Raw genomic sequence first — 10249 nt, 5'->3', positions numbered from 1 at the left:
ACAGAAAGGAGGACAGTTTCACTGGCTGATTTCTGTGCAGCAGAGAGGAGGACAGTGTCACCTGCTCGTTTCTGTGCAACAGAGAGGAGGACAGTGTTTCTGTACAGTGAATAGAGGAGGGCAGTGTCATCGGCTGGTTTTTGTGCTGCAGAGAGGAGGACTGTGTCACCGGCTGGTTTCTGTGCTGCAGAGAGGAGTACTGTGTCACTGGCTGGTTTCTGTACAGTGCACAGAAGAGGAAAGTGTCATCGGTTGGTTTCTGTGCTGCAGAGAGGAGGACTGTGTCACCGGCTGGTTTCTGTGCTGCAGAGAGGAGTACTGTGTCACTGGCTGGTTTCTGTACAGTGCACAGAGGAGGAAAGTGTCATTGGTTGGTTTCTGTGCAGCAGAGAGGAGGACAGTGTCACCAGTTGGTTTCTGTGCAGTGCAGGGAGGAGGACAGTGTCACTGGCTGGTTTATGTCCACCAGAGAGGAGGAACGTGTCACTGGCTGGTTTCTGTGCAGGGCAGAGAGGAGGACAGTGTCACCGGTTGGTTTCTGTGCAGCAGAGAGGAGGATAGTGTCGCTGGCTGGTTTCTGTGCAGTAGAGAGGACAGTGTCACTGGCTGTTTTTTGTGCAGCAGAGAGGAAGACAGTGTCACTGGCGGGATTCTGTGCAGTGAGGCAAGGAGGACATTGTCACTGACTCGTTTCTGTGCAGCGCAGAGAAGGGGAAAGAGGAGGAAAATGTCACAAGCTGGTTTAAGGGCAGAGCAGGGAGCTGGTTTCTGTGCAGCACTGAGGGGAGGACAGTGTCACCGGCAGGTTTCTGTGCAGTGCAAGTAAGAGGACAGTGTCACTGGCCGATTTCCATGCAGTGCAGAGAGGAGGACAGTGTCACTGGCTTGTGGACAGTGTCACCAGCTGGATTCTGTACAGTACAGAGAGGAAGACAAAGCCACTGGTTTCTGTTCAGCTCCCAGCGCCTCATCACACACTGTGTCCCTCAAGGCGCACAGGTACAGCCCTGAATCCCCCACTTCACTGCTCTCCTTCCGCAGGTGAAAGGACTTCATCGTCTTATTGTGGGGAGCACTGAAGCCCCTCTGCTCCTTCTCGCCATATTCATTCAGCATTATTCGGGGGGCTTCACCCGGGGGCTGGAAGTACCAGAAGAGATAGGGGGTGCCGAAAGTTTCATAGGTGCAGTTTATGAACAGGGGGCGCCCCTCCGACACCGGCAGCTTCTCCGGGGACTGAGACACCGACTGCGCCCCACTTTTACCTGAAACAAAGAGTTAAATGTGTAAAAATTGAGCAGGATGTATTTATGCATTAATGCCCGGGGTGTTATTGGGGAGACAGACACAGAAAGAACAATACAAAGATAAAACCTTTTAACACATTGTTCATTTAGAGGTTCAGAAGATCCTTGAATGGCTGTCAATATTCATGGTTTTTAATTGTCATCTGAGGTCCAAAGAGACACTTATTTGCATCTCCATTTGTATATTTAAATTTGTAATAATTTAGCAAAACAACACACATCACATTGTGGCTGCAGATTACAAATGAAATGTAATTTACCACCATAAATCTGTTCATTTGAACCACCTGAGACTGATTATCCCACCACAGTATTTATAATAATGCGCGGGCTCCTGCTATCTGCACAGTTGCCACACAGGAGCCTGCCAGGGCATCCCTGCAGCAGGCGCATTACCCCACTAGACTATGTAGAAACATCCGAGAACTCTTATTTTCAACTGCAGATGGACTCACAGCAGCAGTGCAGGATATCAAGTGAAATAAACACAATAGAGCATGTTACACACAGTAGAATATGTTACATACCTGATGTTGTCCCATCAAAAATAAACACAATAGAACATGTTACACAGAATAGAATATGTTACATACAAAATAACATGTTACACACCTGATATTCCAGGTATAATAAACACAATAGAACATGTTACACAGAATAGAACATGTTACACACCTGACAACCCTGGTCTCAGTTTTCGAAAGCAGTGAAGAATATTAGGTAAACTAAACACAATAGAACATGTTACACACAATAGAACATGGTACACACCTGACATCCCCATGTAAAATAAACACAATAAACATGTTACACACCTGACATCTCAGGAACAAAAAACACAATAGAACATGTTATACTCAATAAAACATAATGCACACCTGACTTTCCAAGTAAAATAAATGCAATAGAACATGTTACACACAATAGAACATGTTACACACACTAGAACCTGTTACACACCTGTCACCAGGAGCAGGGGGGCCATGTTACACACAATAGAACCTGTTACACACCTGTCACCAGGAGCAGGAGGGCCATGTACTGCAGAGGAGAAGACATCTCTGCAGGGTGGAGCTGAGATTACAACTGGTGCATCCGCGGCCTGCACTGAGGCTGAGTGAGCTCAGCCCCTCCCTGGCATCATGCCCAGGGGTTCCAGCTGCTGACTTCCTGCTGATGTCGTAAGCGCAAGAGGAGGTGTAATGTGCTGTTCATCATCCACAGGCTGATAAAAATGGAACACTTATAAACATGTTTTAATATCCCAGTCCTGTGCTCTTAGATGATGAACCTACCTTAAGCCTCAGTACAAGCGCCAAGAAACTGCTGCAGAGATATCTGCGCCACTAACGAAAGGAGAAACGTGGAAGTAACAGTGTGAGGCGCTCATGAAGCTAATGGAAGACATCAGTACGGGGCGTGGTAAAGAGAGAATGATCTTAAGGCACTGACAGCAGGTGTTACTGTCACAGAAGTAAATGGGCACTCCTTTTATCAGTCTTAGGTGGCTGAAAGGCTGAGTAACCCCATCCATTTCTAATGTTTGGCCTGAAGGTGAAAGGCAGGAGTCACACTAGCATACTGTCTCACTTGTGCACTACCTCAGTAAGTTTTGGTATTAATTTTAACTGAGACCAAAATGACTGAGACTCAGTCAAACTTGAGACTAAAACTTAAGTTTAACCGCGACAGAAGTCTAACTTTAGTACTCGTAAATGTCCTTTGTGAATATTGAACGTCGTAAAGTTAGACTTTCGTCTCAGTTTTCCTTTGTAACTCAAGCCCTAACGTTACTACTTTTTGGTATTCACAAAGGTAAACGTAGATCCAAAGTCTAACTTTACTACTTGTCATTCACCTATCCGACACCATTCTCCAACTTGAGAAAACATTTCTCATCTTCTTCCTCTGCAACAGGGCGTAAAATCATCGAAAGAGGAAAAGTCGCGTCTTACACATATGACCAGCATGGAACAGAAACAACCCTGCCAGGTCGGCAACCAAACTGCTCCTAGCACAGATAGACTCAACGGGCTCGCGAGTAGAACAAACAAGATCCTAAAAATAATTTCATGGAACGTGCATGTGCTGAAATCCAGAGCAGCCTTTGAATTTTTGCAGACAGGGGACCTGCTCTGTCTCCAGGAAACCTGGATACTCGCCTCTTTGGTCATACCAGGATTTGAGGAATTTCAACACGCAGCAAAAAAGTACAATGGGTTCCGAAGGCAATCTTGGGACCTATACATAACGTAAGCTTTGGCACTACCATAATATCAATAAAATCCCCAATAAGCACGGACGTCGTTCAAGCCTTATTCTCCCACACACAATGAAAGCAACCCTGAAAGAATTTTTCACAAAAGGCAAAAATCTTTGGTCAGACTCCCTATCAACTGCCCTTATTAAACTGCACCTTAATCTGTCCAACTGGGGTTATTTTATTCATCTACTGGGATCTCTAAATCCCATTTTAAGGAAACAAGTAAGACTATTATCCAAGCGAAATAACTTGGGGGCTATTGAGTCCGCTAGCAGCAACATTGGGATTTTAGCCAGCTCCTACAAGGACAAATATTGGCAGCAATACCTTGAAGGAGCTCTGAACAAATCAATACTGAAGCAAAACCTGTCAGTCAGACCAATGGTCAGGCCAATAAAAGACATAAACACTCACTGGAAATCCCCAGAGGGCATGTCCTCTTGCAGATTGTGCCATCAGTACGAGGAGTCTTTGGCTCACATAGTTTTTATCTGCCCTCAATTGAGTCACGCATGTTGCACTTTACTAAAACATTTGTTTTTAAAATATGGCACCCGTACCTGCCTAGATGCAATGAAACTTCTTTTTAACTAAGAGATCCCCGGGGAACTTGAAAGATTAGCGAAATCTGCACGTCAGCTTAAAGAACTTATGAGCAAAGATCGAGCCTTGGTCTAAAGGGAGACCACAGGCCTAAACCATCGAGCATATATCAGATTTTATGGCGTCCTATTTTATGCCCTATGTAATTGTTCTAAATGTAATAAATGAAATGATACAATGTTGTTTTTATTAATGACTGAAGAAGGTGCGTGGAAGGACACACCAGGCACGGCCTTTTGTAACAATTTCTATTAATTGAAACAATAAATGTATTTATTTACTTACTCACTTAACTTAGACCAAAAGTGTAACTTTACTACTTTTCGGTATTCACAAAGTTTAGTTACTACTAATAAAGTTAGACTTTTGGTCTAAGTTTACCTTTGTGAATACAGAAAAGTAGTAAACTTACACTAAAGTGTAAGGTTACCTTTGTGAGTCGGACCAATATTATTACACTGCATCACTGTTCACTAACTCACTGTCCTACTTGCATTACTGTACCATCCACTAACATACTGTCCTACTTACCTTATTTTATCACTCGCTAACACACTGTCCTACTTGCACTACCTTACCTCTCACTAGCACACACTGTCCTACTTACACTACTTTACCTCTCACTAGCACACACTGTCCTACTTGCACTTCCCTACCTCACATTAACAAGATGTCCTACGTGTACTAACTTACCGATAATTAACACGGTCCTCCTTCCACTACCGTAGCTCTCTTTAACACTGTCCTACATATGATAACTTACCTTTCATTAACACTGTCCTATTTGCTGTACTTTACCTCACATTAACAATGTCAAACTTGCATTACCTTTCCTCTCACAATCACACTGTCTACTTGCACTATTGTCTCTCTCATTAACATAGTCCTTCGTGTACCACATTACCTCTAATTAAAACACAGCCCTACTTGCTCTATTGTATGTCTCTTTAACACACTGTCCATCTTTCACTACCTTACCTCTCATTAACACACTATCCTTCTTATAGCACCTTATCTCTCATGAACACACTGACCTACTTATTCTATCTTACTTCTCTTTAGAACACTGTCCTACTTTCAATACCATACCACCAACATAGAAAATCTCTAACTTGCACTAACTTACCTCTCATTATCACACTGTCCCTACTTGCATTGCCTTACATCTTATTGACACACTGTCCTACTTGCACTACCTTATCTCTCATTATCAGACTCTCCTACTTGCACTACCTTGCCTCACATTATCACACTGTCCTACTTGCACTACCCTACCTCTCATTAACACACTATCCTTCTTATACCACCTTATCTCTCATGAACACACTGACCTACTTATTCTATCTTACTTCTCTTTAGAACACTGTCCTACTTGCACTTCCAAACCACCAACATACAAAATGTCTAACTTGCACTAACTTACCTCTCTGTAGGGCCATATGTATCAAAGGGCTTTACCCATTCTGTGTCTATGGGAAGATGTGTTCATACACATGGCCCATTATCACACTGCCCCTACTTGCATTGCCTTACCTCTTATTGACACACTGTCCTACTTGCACTACCTAATCTCTCATTATAAAACTCTCCTCCTTGCACTACCTTACCTCATTAACACTGTCCTACTTGTGCTGTCAGATGTTTATGTGCACTTTTAGGCTCTGAGGGTTTGTTGGTTATTTTACGGGGCTCAGGGGCACAATGAAATCTACCCTTTAGACAGGCCCCAAGGCCATCTAGCTGTGATGTGTAGATGTTATTACAGCAAGGATCTAAATGGACATTTGCTCTGTTTAGTTTGTCTATTTTATACAACATTTCAGAGGAGTACACCAATCTTAGAGGGTACCTGGAATCTGCTGATGGAAAAGCAGAGGTCCTGGCGATGGCTGGGCGTAGACGGGCGCATAAGGGCTTGCATTTGTCACGCCATGGGCGCGACCATTGGCTTGATATAGCCGGCTGGAAGTGATGTAAATGGAGCAGCTAGACTGCTAAGTGCTGCTTGCTACAGCAATCAGGAAATACATGTAAGAAAAAGCTTCCTCCACACAAACGGCACAAGCCGCGGTTGAACGGGAAGCAAGAAGCTGCAATGCAAAGCCCCCGGGCGGTTGACAAGGTATTAAAACAGTGGGGTTAAGAACACAGTTTAAGAAACAGTTTTAGCGCTTGCCTGTGTCCTACTTACAATGCCTTACTTCTCATTACCACTGTCCTACATGCTGTACTGTACTTCTCTTAACACACTGTCCTACTTTCTGTACATTACCTCTCATTAACAGTGTCCTACTTGCACTTACTTATCTCTCACTAACACACTCGCTTACTTGCACTACTGTACCACTCTACATCACACTATCCTACTTTCACTGCCTTACCTCATTAACACTGTTCTACTTGCATTGTCTTACCTTTCAATAACACTGTCCTTTTTGAACTACCTTAATTCTCATTAACACTGTCCTACTTACCCTACCTTACCTTTCAATTAAACTGTCCTACTTGCACTATCTTACCTCTAGCAAACACATACTATCCTACTTATACTACCTTACTTCTCATTAACACTACTAATTACTTGCACTACCTTTTGTCTCCCTAACACACTGTCCTACTTACAACACTGCCCTATTTGCACTACCCTACTTCTCACTTACACACTGTCCTACTTGCACTACCCTACTTCTCTCTTACACACTGTCCTACTTGCAGTACCTTACCTCTCATTAACACACTCTCTTACTTGTACTACCTTATTTCTCACTAACACAATGTTTTTCTTACACTGCCTTACATCTTATTATCACAATGCCCTACTTGCACTACCTTACCTCTCATTAATAAACTGTCCTATTTGCACTGCCTTATCTTTCATCACACAATGTCATACTTGTACTACCTTACCTCTCAACAACACACTGTCTTAATTGCACTAGCTTACCTCTCACTATCAAACTGTCCTACTTGCAGAACCTTACATCTCACTAACACACTGTCCTGCTTGCAGAACCTTACAGTTCAGTAACACACTGTCCTACTTGCACTGCCTTACCTCTCACTAGCACACTGTCCTACTTGCACAAACCTACCTCTCATTAACACTGTCCTACTTGCATGACCTTACCTCTCACTAACACATTGTCCTGATTACACTACCTTACCTCTCATTTACACTATCCTACTTGTGCTACCTTACCTCTCATTAGCACACTGTCCTTCTTGCACAAACCTACCTCTAATTAACTATCCTATTTGCACTACATTACGTCTCCCAAACACACTGTCCTGCTTACACTACCTTATTCCTCACTAACCCACTGCCCTACTTGCACTATCTTATCTCTTATGAACACTGTCCTACTTGCACTTTTTTACCTCTATTTAACACTGTGATGCTTGCACTACTGTACCTCTCACTAATGCACTGTCTTACTTGCACTATCCAAACGGTTCCAGCACTTGCGCACCACCTGTAAGTCGGTCGGGAGCTCCCTATTCCTTGTGGGTAAGCACAGCAGTACCCGGGATAGAAGCGCCAAAGAAGGGTCCGGCCCATCAGCCCCCTCTCGATGTCAAAGTCTGCCCACCATCCACTTAGTGAACCACTGGAACTGCGCTGCGTGATAATACGCCTCTAGATCCGGCAAGGCAAATTCCCCCTCCGCCCTGGGGTGCTGCATGGTGATCAGGGCCACCCTTCGACGCCCTGCACCCCATAAGAATCCTGTGAGCAATGTGTTGAGCTGCGCGAACACCTGCGCTGGGACCCAGATTGGCAGCGTCCCAAAGAAATAGAGGAGTTTGGGCAGTGTGACCATTTTTATCAAGGCAACCCTGCCCGCTACCGACAATGGGAGCTGTCCCCAAAACTCAAAACAGGCCTTAGCCTTACGTATGGCCCGCCCTATGTTACCCTCCAGCATGTCATTAGGGTTGTGCTAGATCTGGACTCCAAGGTAAGGCAAGCAGCGAGCCTCCCACGGGACCCCCTCCGCCGGCTGCGCATCAGCCCTGCCTGGGCGAGTCGGGAAAAGACAGGACTTGGACAAGTTCACACGAAGCCCTGCGGCCTCTCCCAAAGAGTGCAACAGTCCCTTGGCCCCCCGGAGGGCCTCCTTCGAGTCGGTCAGAAAAAGTAGTAAATCATCGGCATACAGCGCTATGTGGTGCATTTGTCCCTCCACTACCAGCCCCGGGTAGTGACGTCCCGATCGTGCCCGAACAGCCATGGGCTCCATTGCCAAGGCAAAGAGCAGCGGTGACAGCCCCCCCGTTCGGACCCTGGCAGTAGAGTTATTATACAAGATAGCAGTCCATTCCACGAAGCGCTCTCCTAAGCCAAACGCCCTCAGGACCGCAAAAAGATATGGCCATTCCAGCCTATCAAAGGCCTTCTCAATATCAACTGCAAAGATACAGGCCTCCTCCCCACAGTAGGTGTCCGCCCGCAGGACACGTAGCAATCTCCTGATATTCATCGCCGTGTTCCTTGTCGGGATAAAACCCGACTGGTCTTCATGGACCAACGCTGACATGTGGGCCATTAACCGACTAGCAAGAATTCGACTGAGTATCTTATAGTCCAGGTTAAGTATCGCAAGGGGTCTATAGGCGGTCCGATCCCAGGGCGGTCTTCCCGGCTTAAGGAGAGGCACAATGATTTCTTCCCACGTGGAAGCAGGAAGGCAACCCTCCCTACGGGCTGTGCTATACACTACGACTAACTTCGGGGCCAGGGCATCCACAAATGCCGAATAAAATTCCACCGGGAGGCCATCTGTCCCCGGAGTCTTGTTCCTAGCCATATGTTTGATGGCGCTGCGCACTTCTCCCACCTCAACATCTTTACCAAGCTCCTCCGCCGTCTCATTATCCAGCTGGGGGAGTTCTATCCCCTCTAAGAACCCCACTCTATCGGCAGCCCCAGGAGCAATCTTACTCTGATAAAGAGTGGTATAGTAGTCCAGGAAATGCATATTAATGGCTTGTTGAGTGTAATACGCCACACCCTCCTGATCCCTAATCTCCAGAATCGGCGTGCCTCTGCATGCCGGGTTCGCCAACCATGCCAGCAGCGCCCCTGATTTGTCCCGTTCCGCATGGGCCCGGGTGGTATAAGCCTTGTAATCAAAGGAGCGCAGCCTTTCCACCTGCGTTGCCACCTCCTCGCGTGCCGTAAGCAGGTCCCCCTGCTTGTCAGGCCGTTCCTGCCTCTCCTTCTCCAGGTCCCGAAGCCTGTCCTCTGCCATGCACACCTCCCGTGTCAGCACCCTGCGGACTCCCACCACCTCTCCAATGCAGCGCCCTCTGATTACAGTTTTGAACGCGTCCCATTCAATAAGCGGGCTCGACGCAGACCCCGTATTTGCTAAAAAATAGTCGTCTATCGCCGATCCGATCGAGGCCCCAAACACCGGATCGTCGAGCGCCTCCGGACGCAGCCGCCAAGTAGGAATGGCAGGCCTTGCCCGCGTCCAATCCAGCAGTAGTAACAACGGGTTATGATCAGAGATCGTTCTGCTCAGATATTCGCTGTGGGTAACCCCTCTGTGTACCCCTGGGGAACAGAGGAATGAGTCCAGGCGAACATGTAGCTCATGCAGCCCAGAGAAGAAAGAATAGTCCCTGTCCGTCGGGTGGTGAGCCCTCCAAGTATCTGTCAGTCCCCACTGGTCCTGCCATGCCCGCCTAGTCACAGCAAGCCTATGCGCGGGAGCATCCGGGAGAGGCGGGTGAGACCGATCCAGGACTACATCAAGAATACAATTAAAGTCCCCTCCCAACAGCACCGGACCCGTCAGCAGGGGAGCCAGCTTCCCGGACAGGCGCTGAAAGAAGTCAGCTTGAGCTACGTTGGGGGCGTAGATGCTCCCCAACACTATATCCCGACAGTCCAGCCGCCCCGCCACCACCACGTATCTACCCTCTGGGTCAATCAATTGCCTAACGCTCTGAAACGGGACCCCCGCCTGTATCCAAATTAACGTACCCCTGGAAAAGGCCGAGTATGAGGCGTGGAACAACTGCCCCCTCCATCTACGCTGCAACGCCGCCCCCTCCACCTGCGTCAAAT

General features: G+C 46.7%; 1 pseudogene; it reads right to left on the bottom strand.

Annotated features, from left to right (window-relative positions):
* Positions 1-897: 897 nt before the first annotated feature.
* On the bottom strand, positions 898-5074 carry LOC146859495 (T cell receptor alpha variable 3 pseudogene; annotated as a pseudogene).
* Positions 5075-10249: the final 5175 nt, after the last annotated feature.

This window comes from Triturus cristatus, chromosome 3_2, assembly GCF_964204655.1.
Source record: "Triturus cristatus chromosome 3_2, aTriCri1.1, whole genome shotgun sequence".
NCBI classification, from domain to species: Eukaryota; Metazoa; Chordata; class Amphibia; order Caudata; family Salamandridae; genus Triturus; species Triturus cristatus.
The sequence above is the reverse complement of the archived record's forward strand: the minus strand, read 5'-3'. Positions and strand labels throughout refer to the sequence as shown.